Source organism: Balaenoptera acutorostrata, chromosome 20, assembly GCF_949987535.1.
Source record: "Balaenoptera acutorostrata chromosome 20, mBalAcu1.1, whole genome shotgun sequence".
Classification (NCBI taxonomy): domain Eukaryota; kingdom Metazoa; phylum Chordata; class Mammalia; order Artiodactyla; family Balaenopteridae; genus Balaenoptera; species Balaenoptera acutorostrata.
This window is the reverse complement of record NC_080083.1, coordinates 47,395,155-47,409,732: the sequence shown is the minus strand read 5'-3', so window position 1 is coordinate 47,409,732 and position 14,578 is coordinate 47,395,155. Positions and strand designations below refer to the sequence as shown.

The 14,578-nt window shown below is 48.8% G+C and overlaps 1 protein-coding gene across 12 annotated transcripts in view; it reads right to left on the bottom strand.

Annotated features, from left to right (window-relative positions):
- MAPT (microtubule associated protein tau) overlaps window positions 1-14,578 on the bottom strand; it is a 109,185-nt gene that overhangs the window by 55,530 nt on the left and 39,077 nt on the right. The gene's annotated exons all lie outside the window — the stretch shown is intronic.

Genomic DNA, 14,578 nt, shown 5'->3' with positions numbered 1-14,578 from the left:
AAAAGATCCCTGCTCAAAAGAAGAATCTCCCCCACTGCATTTTACCAACTGGTGATTGATTTGACATAAGTTCTAGGAAATAGATTCTGCTATCCCTCTTGATTTCCATTATAATTTTAAATTTTTTATGAATCTTTTTTTAAAACAGATCTACAATGAAACAGTTTTCCACTTTAATTTCAGGTCAAGGGTCAGCAATTTGTTTCTGTAAAGGGCCAGATAGTAAATATTTTAGGCTTTGGGGGCTGTGCCTTCTGTTACAACTACTCACCTCTGCTGCTGCAGCAGGGAAGCAAGCATTGATGATAGATCCGTAAATGAAGGAGCACGGCTGGGTCCCAGTTAAACTTAATTTACAGACACTGAAATTTGAGTTGCATATAATCTTATGTATCATGAAATATTTTTCTTTTGTTTTTGTTTTTTTCCACCATTTGAAAATGTAAAAACCATTCCCAGCTAACACCAGATTTGGCCCATGGGCCATAGTTTACAGACTCCTGCTTTTCGCTTTCCCAGTATTTCTTCTCCTCTCTCAATATTAAAAAAAAAAAAAAAAAAAATCTGTAATTAAGTCTTAGCAAGAATCATTGTACATTTTGGTCTCCTTCCAGAAGTTTCCAGAAGTTTCAAGTCAGGAGCAGGAGAACTAAGGGTCATTCTGGGGCTTGGGGCAGTGCCACACTGTTCTAGGGACTGGAGACAGCATCCGTAGCATAAGCCCTTTGGCTGCCAGGCCGCCTCACTCAGCGCCACAGAGCAAAAGACAAGGCAATGGGTCTCACTGTTCCAGATTCTAAGGATCCCCCCACTTCCCTGCCACCAGCACCACCCCTGCATGGCTGGAGAAAGTCAGAAGCACTAATAGGAAGCTGAACAAATTACAGGGGCCTCTGGAGAAATTAAATCATCCTTTAAAACATAGGCTACTATTCACTATGCAAAATGAATAAACCGTGTGCGTCTCAGGTGTCACTATTTTCCTTTAGGGTAAAAAGAGGAATGCATGGGAAGAACTCTCTAAACAGGGAGGCACCCCCCCACCCCTGTACCTCCCACTGACCCCAGCAAATGGCCTTAGGTTTATGGACCTCCTGATTCAATGAGGCCACCAGTGCTGTCTCTCCAACTCATCTGGGCTGGGCCACTTGCCCCGTGCTAATGTTTTGGTACCTACAGGTCATCCCTGGAGCATCTCTGAGAGGCTACTCGACATAAGCAGAAAATAGAGCCCAGAGGAGGATGTCATCGGAGAGTAAAATGAAGTAGTTCTTCTTCTCAGTCTTAGGACAAATACTGAGCACGAGAATGCAAGTCCCGTCGGGTGGGACCTGTCTGGGTCACTTACGGGCAGATGAGGAATCTGGGAGGTACTCTGCCCAGGTCACATAGCCAGGAAGAGGCGACGCCAGGATGCAAAGCTTGTGTCCTCACGGAGCACTCAGCTGCCCTCACTGCCGGTTCTTCCATCCGGGACCATCAAATGTTCCCCAATTTTCCACTGGGGCACAGATCTGGGGTGTGAAAGCAGCAGTGTCCAGGACTCACACCCCAAAGCTGTGACTAAGTCACTTCTCTCAACCTCCTTCATGTCACCCAGTGACCCCTGAGCGCCCTTCCTGCTCCAATGTTTTACTTTAAGTGGATCGATTAGGCCTGTGTCCTCCAGCTCGGAGCCCTGGGAGGATTGGTCACAGGGCAGCAGGAGTCTCTAGCCCAGGCCTGGCTGAGAGGCAGGGGGCCCTGGCATCCCAGCCAAGGGTCTGAACACTCAGCCCTGCCTCCTTCTTTTCCCACCGTCTCTGACCCCTGTGGTCTTCCTCTACGAGAGCCAAGGGCAGGATGATATCTCTGGAAGAACTGGACAAAGAACATGTAAAGCAACTGACAAACGGCACAGCCGTATGTCCCAGCCCTAGGACTTTCATGCAGAGACAGCAGACTGAAAACACAAAAATAAGCATAGCCCTGAGGTGGGTACACAGTCCAGACTAGACGTGGTTATATCACCCCACAGATCCCTGTAGCCTAAGAGAGACACACAGACAGGAAAATAAACACGCCAGGAGCTATTGTCCTAAGGCCATGCTTTGCCTTCTTATTCTTCTAAATCAACCAATCTCTTTTTCAATCTCTCTGATTTCCTACCTCCCACTTTCCCAGGCAGTGACCTACAGGCAGTGGGGTGGGAGGTAAGGAAGAAATTTTAGGAGCAGCACAAAAGTTGAGTTAAACCTGGAAACGAAAACGGGCCACTTTTTTGGGACCCTTGGAAAAGCACTGCCTCCTGACAAGAGAAAATGAGAAGCAGAGGGTCCTGGAGTCTGTCCTTGTCATTTGGTAGCTGGTAAATTGAGGGGAAGGGGCTTGTTAAGTTGCCTGGTCCTACAAGATCACACCCCCAGACCCAATGCTGCCTTGCCAATGGCTTGGGGGATGGCAAGCCAGGAAAAGGGAGAAGAGTGTCTGCAGGGCTGAGAGGGAGAGACAGAGGAACAAAGAGGACAGTGCAGGTGATGAGAGGATAAAAGAGAAGGCAGGAGAGGGGGTGAAGGCACAGGGAGGGAGGAACCCCCTGAATCAAACCGTGGCTGCTGCAACCCGGTCTTTTCTATTTACTTTCCTGATTGAGGTAAAATCCACACAACACACAAGTGACCATTTTAAAGTGAACAACCATCACCACTGTCTAGTTCCAAAACATTTTCATCACCCGAGAAAGAAACCCTGTGCCCATTAAGCAGTTTCCCCCCATCCTCCTCCCCCCATGCCCTGCCAACCACTAATCTACTTTCTGTCTCTATGGATTTACCAATTTTGGAGATTTCAAATAAATGGAATTATCTAACACTGGGCTTTTGTGTCTTGCTTCTTTCGCTTAGCGTAATGTTTTCAAGATTCACCCACGTTGTAGCACGTGTCAGGACTTCACTCCTGGAATGATATTTCATTGTATGGATACACCACATTTTGTTTATCCCTGTATCCATTGATGATTACCCACAGTCTTTTAAGTTTGGAAACAAGATAATATGGAATTTTTTTACTGTGATGTTTGTCTGATAATGCTGAAATCGGGGTGGAGGGGGAGGAAAGGTGAGGGCAGGAAGGGGTAGGATGGTGGAAGAGGAGAATGGCAGGGACCCTCAGACAACCTTCAACTTCTTCCTCATTTTGCCAAGGCTGGGCCCCCGGCCCCTCCAGACCCTCAGGGCACAGGTATGTGCAACTGAGACCCCGGGTCCCTTTTGCTCCCGAAGAAGAGGGTCTTCCCAGGCTGCAAAGTGGATAAATTTTCTGCCTGGTAGAGTTCACATGCTCTGTGTGTCCTACCTGAAGAGGCAGCTTTGTTTCTGATCATCTCAGGCTGCCCTCTGAGGCATCCAGAGGTGGGTGAGGGAAGCCCAGGTACCTAGCCCAGCTCAGAGGTGACTTCTGGAGCATCACCAGGGAACCCTGCTCGCTATTTGAAGCACGTCTGCCATTTTCTTGGACACTTTCCCACGCCAGAACATATAGGCTCACCACAAACCTATGAGGTGGGCAGGATGCAAATCCCAGCCAGGTAAAGGGCCCCAAGAGCCTAAATGACTTGCCCAAGGCCAGCAAGGCAGCCTGGGACCTGACTCCCCTCTGGAACACAAATTCCCGGCAGTTCTGATGACTCTGTCTGCTTCCCCACCCAGGCTTTTGCTCCTGCCCAGTTCTCCAGGGTGTCTGCGGGTTTCAGCTGACCTGGGGCAGTCTCTACCTGAAGGAGATGAAGACCAAATAGCCTTCCTACACCTACTGCCATCCTTCCTATTCCTTTTAATTTTCTTACTTACAGCAATGCATTTTGATTCTAGAAAGCTCCTCGGGTAAGCCAGGACAACAGTGGACACCATTTTTGGCAGTTTTGGAATATTAAAAGCATCTGTTTATTTGAGTCGTGACTATTAGCCAGTCTCAGGGGCTTCAGAGAGAGAAAGCGAATCTCTGTAATACAACAGACCCAAGGGAGGAATTATCCTCACTTTCTAGATGAGGAAACAGGCTCAGAGAGGTTCAGGAACCTGCTGAGGGTCACACAGCTAGTAAGAGGCAGAGCAAGATGTGAACTCTGATCTTTTGATGCTAAAACCCATCTTTCGGAAATTGTATCATATCAGTGCCTTCCCAACAGAGAGTTTAAAAACATAGCCCTTTTCTCCCCTCCAGGACCCGGAGAAATGACCCTGTCCCGGCTGGATGGAATTAGAGTCGAGGAGGTAAGAAGAAAGCCCGTGTCAGGGGCTGGTCCCGCACCCTGGCTCACCAGGCTCCAAGCAGGACGCGCTGCCTGTGCAGTCCAAGCCCGGGAGGAGCTTTTTGTGTCCTAGAGCCCCCTCCCTGAAGGCGCCGGCGGGGAGCTGTTTCGGGCGGGGCTGCAGCCCTCGCTAGGGGGCAGCACATGCCGGGGCGCAGTGCCCGCTCGCTGCAGCCCAGCCACTCAGCTTCTCCCCCAGGCAGCACTGCAGGCTCCCGGGCCGCTGCCGTGACTCAGCGCAATCACCGCCACCAGAACAGGTGGCTCTGTCCAAAAAAAGGACGCTGGCCCTTAAAACTCCCTCAGGTTAAAAACCCAACTGGAATTAGAGAGTAGTGATATTGCACAACTTTGTGACTATACTTAAGTCACTGAATTGTACACTTCGAAGGGTGGATTTTATGGCATGTGACATATCCCAATAAAGCTGTTTTTTAAAAAAACAAACACCCTAAATGGATCTCTCAGATAGTTGAAGATCAAGTAGAGAGAAATCTAAAAATAACCTTAAAATGACCTTTGTTCTCCAAGGTTATTTTTGGCTCCCGCATCCCATCTTTCCTTTGCTCTGGTCCCTTTTCTGCACCATCATGAATTTGCCAGTGCATTCAGGTGGAAAACAGGATTCCTCATGACAGGAGCCATGTTTCAAGCATTTCCAGGTATTGGCTCATTTAATCAACACAACTGCCCCTGTTATTATGTCTACTTCTACAGAGGGGGAAACCGAGGCACAGAGAGGTTGAGTAACTTGCCCAAGGTCACACAGTAAACATGTAATGGAGTCAGGGCTCAAAGCCCAAGCAGCCTGGCACCAGAATCTGACCTTGTGAGGCCGACTGACACAGTGATTAAATCAAGCAGTGACTGAGATCACCCATTTCAGGAACATAAGGACCCACTCAACTGAAAGCTTTCGTTTCCTTTGAAAACTTTCTCTTTGTATTTACAGTCTATTCTTTAATGCTTACGGTTCAACTGTTTTACTTTAAGATATAAAGATTAGTGAAAGGGCAGGCATAGTAGTCTCCTTGGCGGAGGTGAAGTCTGGGTCCAAGGTCATTAGGAAATCCCTATACTTATGAAGCGGGGAACCAACTGCACCTAAAGAAAGAGAAAGAGCCTCCAGGGTTCAAGAAAACACTGGGCTGGCTCGTGGCAACTCTGCTGCTTCAGACGCTCTTCCCTCACAGCTAGTCCCAACCGGGAGCTGCATCTCCTTTTGTGTTGCCCCTCTTCTCTCCCGCCCTCGACAGGCAGGTGGCACCCAGCACCCAGGCACCACGGGGAAGTTCTCAGGAAGACTTGCTGGAGGGAAGACGGCCTGGCAAACCTCAGAGGAACTCTAAAGTGTGAGCTTGTGCTCACGTCCTATCACAGGGTACCAGAGAATGTTCTAGAACCAAATCTGAACAATAATAATGATAATACCCGGATTTCAAGCAGAACTGCCAACTTAAGTGGAGAGAAGATAAAGGAGCCCACAGAGAGGAAAGACTTAGGTTGGTGAGAAGAAACTGGAATAATCCCGGGCCTCAATCCAAAGAGAACAATCAACAGTTGTATGAAAGCATGAATGAAGGCCGCTTTCTGGGGGGACGTAGTGTTGCTGTGCACACACCATGTGTCATGGCTGATGTCAGCTGGGTGACGTCCACCACTAAGAAAATCCACAGACTGTGTCGGAGAGGACAATTCTGGTTTTAAGCTCAAGGATTCTGTTTTATTTTTTTTACCTCCTTTGTAACTGCTGGCATAGTCAAATAGTGCTGTAGCATCTGTTAGGATGATACGGCGTGCTTGGGTGGCCTTTGTTTTCAGAACTGCAGTAGTTTTCCCTCCAACCCCCTTTCTGATGAGTTACTGATCAGTTAGCCTTCAAGGAGGACAGCACTGCCATGTGACACCCCTACAGGGGGTGGCAGCAGGCTGCTGAGCCTCTGTCCTGTTCAGGGACTGCCAATGGCCCTGGCCACCACTTAACTGTATCTGAGATGAACCCCCTGAACTCAGAGCACCAAATGGATAAAAAGCAGTCTCTTTTGATGTCAAAGCTGGGAAAAACCACAGCGAAAAATTGCTTTTTTTTTTTCTAGGGCAAGCCACTCTTAATCCTGAGAGAGAGAGAGGGAGAGAGAGAGAGAGAATTTATTGTTTTATAAAAGTGATTCATAGTCATTATTAAAAAGTTAAATACAAAAATGTGAAAAGAGGAAAGCAAAATAACCACTGTTAACATTCTAGGGAACTTCTTTGCAAACACCTCTCCTATGCACACATATAATTTTCCCCAAAGGAGACCATACCATACCAGTTGTTCTGTAGCCTACTTTATTTGTTTAATAAATATGCTGATATTAATAAGCTTTATATTAATTTCTGGTTGATCGTCAATGGCTACAGTTTCTAGATTTGCTGTTATATCTCTGCCCTCTAGCTCTAACAGGCAGCAAATGGTTCACAACCCAACACAAGATTACACTTGAAAAGTGCTGGAGGGGGACTTTTAAAGTCCCCCCCCACCGCCCTTTTTTTTTTTTTAGCCATCCATGATCTTCCCTGAATAAATACTTCTGTAGCCAGGCACTGTTTACACATTTCATCTCATTTAGTCCTCACAACGACCTATGTGAAGGAGGAAATTATCTTATTATCCCCATTTTTGCACTGATGCTCAGTAGCCCCGGCTGAGGAAGGATGCACGCGTGGCTTTGAACCTGCAGTCCTAGCCTCCAGCTGGACACAGGGTGGGTCTTTGGAGACCTTCACCGACAAATCACGAAGCCCCACTCTGAAGCCCTGATATGGGAGGAGCCATTCCAACTGCACCTCTGTGAGGTACACGGGTCATCTTAGCTCCATTTTGCAGCTGGGGAGACTGAGGCACAGAGAGGCTCAAGTGGACCTAGAGATAGTGCCAGAGCTGGGGACAGAGTGTGGCGTGTAGTGATTTCCTGGAAAGCTCAGCTTAGGGCTAGGAAGTCTCTGGGAGTGAACGCTGGGCGGAATGATGTCAGGGGCGTGAGGACACGGCTGTACCCCATGTTGAATGGGCCCCCCGCAGTCAGGGTCTTGCCTCAGCAGCAAGTCAGGTGCTGGGAGGCCTCTCAGAGGCACCTCGGGACATTTGCCAAAGACCATTATGGGTTCTCGGGAGCACCTGCTCCTCCATTAGCCATTCCTGGGACCGATGAATAGCACTTAGGCTACCCCCTCTCAAGGCCCTCTGAGAACACTGCACGGCTTCGCCCTCACAGCAGGGGCTGGGGAGTCACCCTCCATCCTGCCCCCAAAGGTGAGCCTGGAGGGTCCCTGGCTTCGCTTTCCCTTGGACCTGGGTCTCTCCCATGAAGCAGGGTCTCATGATCCAGAGATGCCATATTTGCATCTACCCTGAGAGGCCACTCAGCCCTAACGCCTCTCGTGGAATGCACCAAGTCCAGCCTTGTTAGTTGCATGAATGGCTGGACTCCTTGTGCCCTTGGTTTCCAAGGTGTAGGCACTGGCTCCAAATCTTCCTGAGGACCTTATTGCCGGTTCAGACCTCTTCATGGATTTGGGTAGAAAGGACATGTGGTGTGAAGTCCAGAGCCCTGGGTTCTAGGCTTAGGAGGGACCACTCACTGGCTGGTCGATGCTGGGCCAGTCACTTGCCCTCTCTGAATCACAGATTCTTCATCTGTAACATGGGCACGAGGACACCTGTGTCACAGGGTGGCTGTGAGGGTCACTGGAAAAATGCATGTGAGAGAGAGCGCTTCAGTGAACTGTGGATGCTCTAGACTGATGCTCGGTACTGTTGTTATGACACGTGGGTTCTGAGCAAGGAGAAGATATCTGAGGATGGGGAAGAGGAGGCTTAACCTGAAGGGATAAAATCAGGGGCCAATACAGGAGCCTTTGTGCTTCTGCCCTGAAGGAGGGGTGGTAAGAGCATGAAGAGGTGAGAGGCAGCTCTGGGTCAGCCCAGGGAGAGGAGGAGAAACGAGGGGGTCCTTCCAGGAAGGTCTCGGAAGTGACAGAGCAAAGGTAAGCATCGGGGAAGAACGGGGGTGTCTCTGCTCCCCACCCCTCCCAGCACTGGCACCCGGAGCACAGAGGAGACAGGGGAGGTGATGCGGAGAAGGTGATGCCGGGAGGTGATGTGGGGAGAGACGAATCGTCCACACCAGTCTTGGCAGCGAAGGAGGTGGGAGTCTGAGAGGCCACGTGCAATGACCAGAAATTGGCTCTTTTTGTCACAACGTTTCATTAGATGGAACAACAAGGAAGAAGTGGAGGGGAGAGGAAATGAGGAAGGGAAGGTGGTAGTTTTGAGGATGCTTTCATTTCTATTTTTTGAGTCTGAGAGCACACCCTGAAGGACGCGGGGCACGGGAGGACGGCGTAGTCTGTCTCTAATCAGCAATGTCCCTCAGTAATGAGCAACCTGATCTCAGCACGGCTAGAAGGACGGAAAACAAATAGTGTCCTTTGAACCCATGGGAAAAATGCCACCCAGGTCAAGCACGCCGTCCCTGAATTACCCCCTTGACAGGGGTGCCCACACAGCATCAGGGGCGGAGTTGACAGTGCAGTTCGGGGGCGTGGAGCACACATCGGGGCCGGGCTGTCTGGGTTCCACTCCAGATCTGCCACTTACTAGCTGGGTGGCCTTGAGTAAGTCACTCAACCTCTCAGAGCCTCCGTTGCCTCGTCTGTAAAGTGTGGGGATTAAACGAGTTAATATAGTAAACGCGATCGAAGTGCCAGCTGTGCTTATTATCACGACAACCTTATCACCCATTATTTGAGCCAAACCTTTCTGTATCCTGTTTGTATTTTCAGACTAAACAGCTTCTCAGGGCCCAGAGCCCCACCCCACATTGGATCCAACGACACATGGTGCCCCCTTGGCCCTCCCGATGCAGCCTCTGGCCAGGCAGGGCAGATGGTGTACCCGGTGAGGTCATCCCCTGGTCCCGTGACTCCTGGAGACGGGGCCAAAACCGTGTCCCGGAGCACGCTGTGCGAAGCTGACCCCTTTGTGAGGAGGACAGGGGAGAAGCGAACACACTGGCATGGAGAGAGCTCCATCCTGTATCACCAAGGGAAAAAAGCAGTTTTAGAAATGTGCACGCACAGAATATTTATAAACAAGACAGTAGCACATACGTGCATATGTGCAGACAAGAAATCGCAAAGGGGGCTTCCCTGGCGGCACAGTGGTTGGGAATCCGCCTGCCAATGCAGGGGACACGGGTTCGAGCCCTGGTCTGGGAAGATCCCACATGCTGCGGAGCAACTAAGCCCGTGCGCCACAACTACTGAACCTGCGCTCTAGAGTCCACGAGCCACAACTACTGAGCCCGTGTGCCACAACTACTGAGCCTGCTCTCCACAGTCCACGAGCTACAACTACTGAAGCCCGCGCGCCTAGAGCCCGTGCTCCGCAACAAGAGAAGCCACCTCAATGAGAAGCCCGCGCACTGCAACGAAGAGCAGCCCCCGCTCACCGCAACTAGAGAAAGCCCACGAGCAGCAACGAAGACCCAACGCAGCCAAAAATAAATAAATAAAACAAATAAATTAAAAGATATTGTAAAGGATATGTGATCTGGGAAGGGAAGTGGAATTAGGGAGACTTTCTCTTGTTGTTGTGTACATTTGTTTTATTATACTGTTTTCTAAACATGTGTTTATAATCTGACAAAAAGTAATAAATACACTCCGCTTTTGGCAAAACAAAACACCGTGTTACAAAGTCAAGGATTTGTCCCAAGTGTGCGGCTCCTTTTATTCACAAATCATGGACTGCCTGTAGGCACCCGCATGGCTGATGGGTCAAGGTGACCAAGAGGCTTACTACTGATTCTAGGCGTCAGTGTGATGTGTTCAACTACATCTGTGACCAATCATGAAGACAGAGGCTGCTTAGGGGGAAAATGTGTGGGGGGCATTCTTACCTGGGGCCGGAGGAACACCACCAGAGGTGCCTGATGGGGGCAGCGGGGGAAGCCCTACAGAGCCAGTGATGGCTCCTGGATGGGGAAGCTTCACACACTGGGAGGAGTCATGACACAAAGAGATGGGGTTCACTAACAGCTGACATGCAGCCTTTCAGGTACACAGTTAAGGCAGAGAGCCAGGGACACCTGGACATAGCACTCTGACGTCACAAACCCTTGCCTATCACAAGTGTGATTCTCTAAGATCCAGTGAAATGTCTAAACACATCGGGGGGCTGTAATTGTTCATGTATTTATATCTACCTTGTTCCGAAAAGGGATTTAGAGAGAAGCAGGGAGGTGAGGAGCCCCACCGGAGCTGAAGTTACAGCCTTATGAGCCCTAGAAAAGGTAACTTCCAAATGCAATGTGTGCAGTAAGGGTCCATGGCCATGTCAGAATATAAAAATAAAGGCTCTTTATTTAGATAAAGGGGAAACCAGACAATTTTGCTGCATCTATTGAGGTTGGGAAAGTAGTTTCAATATTTATCAATAAAACTTCTCATTAAAATTAAAATAAGAAAATGCAAATATTATCTAGCGTGGGACCCTGGGTCATGCTCTCTTATTTGGATAAAATAATTATGCTTGACAAAGTGGAGTACAGTGGAAAACAGAAAATTTATGGAGTGAGGGAATGATCTTGAAAGAAAGAATTTCAACACAGCTTTGGAACGAGATCCAATCCAGGCGTACAAATATCTGGATCAATTAAAACGGACACAGCAGAAATTCAGATCAGGGAGAAACAGGAAATCAAAGCCAGGGGCATATATTTAGGATCTGGGCCCCCAAGTACGTATTTCAGAAAAAGCCCAGGCAGCCTCTGTTGGTCGCAAAATATTCATTATCCAGCAGAAAGTCCTGGACATGATGTTCAGAAACAGAAATTACAGTCAAGGAGGGAAGGAAGACAGAATGAGCAGATGAGAGAGAAAAAGCTGGCGAGAAAGAAGTACAAAGAACTTAGAAACATAATAGGAAATGAAATTCTTCTTGGAAAAGGAGGAAACACTACACCTGGGGTGGAAGCCGAGGGGGGCCCTGCAGGCCTGCCAGTAATGCATCGGGGGAACAGAGAGGAGCCGCTGACTCAGGGCTGTCGCCCTGCCCCCATCTGAGCTGCTTCTGGGTCTTCCTAGTGTCTTAGGAATTACCATCGAAGTCGAAATTGTACAGGAATACCAAAACCCACTGAATTGTAACTTTAAAGGGATGGTTTTTATGGTACATCAACCATAATCTCAATAAAGATGTTTTTAAAACATTGCAAAAGAGGCTCAAAGTCAAATTTATTTCCTTTTGCTAAATCTAAAACTACAGATGCCCTCCAACCTTCCTGTGGGGAGGTAGAGCCCTCTTCCCCGGGCGGGTAGAAAGTGGTTCTCTCTGAGGAACAGCGGAGATGAAGCAGCTTGTACACAAACCTTCTCTCCTCTGGGCCATCCAGCCTTGGCTCAAATCTAACCCCTGACTGTGACAAACAAACCACGAAGGTGGCTTTGCATTGTTTGTATGATCTGAGCTTTTCCTTCCGGTCGGCAACGACCCCACCTCATTCAAGGGTCCTGGCCTTTGTTGAATGGGGGGTTGTGGCCCACCAGGGTGCAGAGGGGCACCAGGAAAAGCGCTGGGCCCAAGGGCACCTTCCCAGGTGGACGGGCTGTCAGGGGGTGGCAGGTCAAAACACCTTTGCAGGGGAGGTGCAGCGTCCTCCCTGTTAAAACCAGGAGTTGGATACACACAGCAAAAAGAGGGAAAATGAACGAATGAACTGCTTGCTTGGGAAGGCTGCTGTACTGAGAGATGGAGCATGGGTGTCTTAGGGGCCCCCCCAGGCCAGTGAGCCCAGGCAGCATTCACCGTCCTGTCCCCGCAAAGCTCAGGGCGGGCAGAGGCTGAGAGAGGCAGGGCTTGCTGGGGAGGTGCGCGCGCGCGCGCGCACACACACACACACACACACACACACCACCCCCACCCCCCCAGGTGCCTTGGGGAAACAGAAACATCACAACTCACTCACTTCCAAAGAATTCACCACATCTCCCTGACCCCACTTCCGGGATTAGGCTGGAAACTCATGCATTCCCGAGACATGGGTAAGAATCTGTTACCTCCCTGGCCTCCTTCCACTCAACATTTGGGCCGGTCTTTCCTGTTGTACCTGTCACATCATACTCTAATTGTACCCATGAGTCCCCCCATTAGAATGCAAGCTCCTTGAGGGTGGAGACTCTCCTGTACTTATTTTTTTAAACCACTGTAAACAACTCAGTGCAGTGCTCGGTAGGGGGTCTGTGCTCAGTCTGTGCTCAGGATGAACGAAAGAATGACTGTGAACTGAAAGCCGCCCCTCACACTTCTTCGACCCTAACTGCTACACTTGTGCAGTTGTGCGACCCTAACTGCTACACTTTCTCACCCCCGGGCCTTTGCCAGGGCTGGTCTCCCTGCCAGGGAAGTCCTCTCCTCCACATCCCCTCCCCTTTGTCTGGCTAACTCCTACTCAAGCTTCAGGCTCTATCAAAGCAGTCACTGCTTCTAGAAGCCCTTCCTGACTCTGCCAAACTCCCTCGAGTGTGCCCCTCACAAACACTTGCCTGGTGCTGTAATCCTCTGGGATGCTGATGCCCTGAGGATGGGAGGGCCGTAGCCACCTCCTTCACCATCCTGTCTTCAGCACCTGGTCCCACACCTGGCGGGAGGAAGGCCCCAATAATGCTGCTGAACCAAGGAGTGGGGGGACAGGGAGATGGGTTCCCGTGGGATGGAGGAGGAAAGGTGACAACATTAATCGATGACACTTCCCAAGCTCATTGTCAGTTGCAAATCTGACAGCAGACCTGTTCTCTTGTGTGGGCTACCCCAGCTCCCTGGATAACTACCTCTCACACCCCATTGGAGGGAATATTCCTCTGTGGTAGGGGAGGGGACTCAAATTCTCTCCCCGCTTTGCAAACCTCAAGTGACCAAAATAAATGAGATAAAACTGCTGAGTCATCTGGGCATTGGGTTAACCAGGAATGACCTTGAATTTGTCATCAAGGTCTCTCCCACTGTGGTTCCTTCTCCTCCCCCCAAAACAGACTTGTTTTCCAGGCATCTGTCTGGGTGCCCTTGTTTGACTAGGTCAGAATCATAGAATCCTGGGTTCTAAGTTTAGAATGGACCTTGAAGAAAGAGGCCCTTGACAGCACAGAGAGGTGAAGTAACTCGCCCAAAGTCACACAGCTATTCGACAGTGAAGCCAGGATTCAAACCTAAGTCAGGAGCACCTTTCACTGAACACACCCCAAGTAAAGCAGAAACCATTGTTTTCCAAGCATCAGATCCATGCATTTGATACTGAAGGTCAAATGCAGTTCTGTTTACTTAGAAAATACCACAGTGTTTTTGCCAGAAAATTAGAAACTTGTAGTATAGAGACCGTCATTGTCCCTTTTCATAGATTTTACTACTCTCTGTTCTCTTAAGAGTCCCCACCACAATTTTAGGACATTGCATCTCTGCTTCCTGTCAAGGAGGAGGAAAATAATCTGATTCCTTCAAGTTACACAAACGATGAACAAAAATACGAGAAAGTGAGTTCACTGAGAACAGAGTAAAGATCACTGGATGCCTCTTTCCACTGAAGGAAAAAAATGACATCAGAATCTGAAACATACTCAGAGGGAACCCTCGCCAATGCAGGCCCTGCACGAACTCCAGGGTTCTTCTCAGATGTGGCCCCAGGGACATTTTGGGAGTGGGTGTGCCTGCTGTGTAACTGGGTCCTTGGAGGCTCAGGATGAAGCCACGTCGTATGATTCTCTGTCACCCACACTTCAATGCCTCAGCTCAAGAGAAAGAGCAAAGTAATTAGAAACCTCCTTGTAAAAGACCATTTGCAGTTACAGAGCACCTGTCCTTTCCTTTTCATCCTGGGGCTTATTGTTTAGAGAGTATTTTCCAGGGAGCCATGAAATGTTGATTTATAAGCAATATCCAAGGGACAAAGAATGTCTAAACACCTTAAGCCTGTGATTTAAAGGGTTGTTCTATGTGAAAGAATACAAGATGAGATAAGATACTGCAAAAGGGCTGCAAAGAAGCTGATTTTATTTAGTAAAGTCTGGTTAAAAATGTGCAACGCAACTAAGGATATTACAAATATGATTCAGATTACTTGCATCTTAATTTATACATTTATACCACCTCTTCTAGATCTTGTTGAAAAAGATTAGTTATTAAATCTTCTTCGGTTAAGAAAAAATATGTATTTGCATTTAGTTAATGTGGTAGACAGAAGAACAGCATCTTAA